Below are 1,453 nucleotides of genomic sequence, written 5' to 3'. Positions count from 1 at the left end.
TCAAGATTTAACTAATATCTATTCAAATCTCTTTTTTTTCCTCTTATTTTCAAGTCCCAGTGGTACTGAACTACAGGTTAATGCATAAAGCTAGAATAGTCTTATATTACTATCTCAGGAGAATCTGTTTCCCATAAATAATTTAAAAAGTATATTATTTTCTAATCCAAATTACATACACAGAACCTTGATTTGTTTTTAAAAGAATTTAGGTACTCGTATCAACAAACTTTCGTTGAAAATATTTTCTTATTAAAAGTACCCAAAATAGATGCTGTCATAAGATGTGACTTGCCACTTCTCAGGACTGAAAAGTCTTGGTGCTCAGCACTTTGCAGTTTCCACCAGGAAACAATGCCAAGCACAAACGCTTTCGGGCACTGTCAGTCAGTCGGTAGCATCAGATGCATAGCCCGAAGTCATAGTGCCAGTCAAAGAGTAGACTCCTGGGACGTGGAGGAGAGAATGCTCCTGAGTGGACATTTGCAGGACACTTCTTCATGCTGCTTTCAGGTCACCACTGGCTTTCCTGGGAACCCTGCTCGTCCTGGTCTGTTTGGTCTGTTGGAACAAAATAGCATGAACTGGGAGTGGCTTCATCAACAGGCATTTATTTCTCAGTCTTGGAGGCTAGAAGTCCAAGATCAGGGAGCCAGCCCGCATGGCGAGGTTCTTAGAGCTCCTCCTGGCCTGCAGAGGGCAGGCTTCTTGGGGGACCTTCTCACAGCACAGAGGAAACCCTGGCATCTCTTTTTCATCGTGTAAGGGCACTAAACCCATCCTGGGGGCCCCACCCTCATGACCACATCTAAACTTAATCACCTCCCGAAGGTGCCCCCTCTTCATACCGTCACATGGAGCGTTAGGGCTTCAGCATGTGAATTTGGGAGAACACACACATTCAGTCCGTAACACTTCCATGGCCTCTTGAGTCCAGATTCACCAGAGAACCTGTAAACCCTTAACACTGAGTGAAAATTATCTTTTTAAAATATATTATGACTCTCAGGAACCTAAAAGACAGGATGGATCAATATTAAAGTTAAAGTTTGGTCCTAATACTTCTGTCTCTGCTGTATGAAGCGAGTCATGCATCTTCTCGGCCTCAGCTTTCTTACACGTAGAGTAGCAGAGTTAAGTTGGAAGAGATTATGACTTCTGCCCAGCTCTAAAATATTGAGATTTTCTGATAAAGATAACTTTTCTTCTTTTAGCGGAAGAAAATACCTGGATTAGTGTATAATTAGAAACTGGGCTGTCTTATTATTTCTTTGACATTGAAAATCTTTGTGTAAGACATCTGTAAAACAAATTTTCGGTTCCCCTCTTATAGAGAGTTAGCAGAGAGCAAAACTTTTGCCTGTTTGCCTCAGAGACTTTCTTTGTGAATGTCGCCTCCATTGTATTCTGAATATTTAGTGAAAGTCAGATTTCAGCAGATAAGCCATTCTCT

Source organism: Pteropus vampyrus, unplaced genomic scaffold, assembly GCF_000151845.1.
Source record: "Pteropus vampyrus isolate Shadow unplaced genomic scaffold, Pvam_2.0 Scaffold119, whole genome shotgun sequence".
NCBI classification, from domain to species: Eukaryota; Metazoa; Chordata; class Mammalia; order Chiroptera; family Pteropodidae; genus Pteropus; species Pteropus vampyrus.
Note: the sequence above shows the minus strand (reverse complement) of the source record.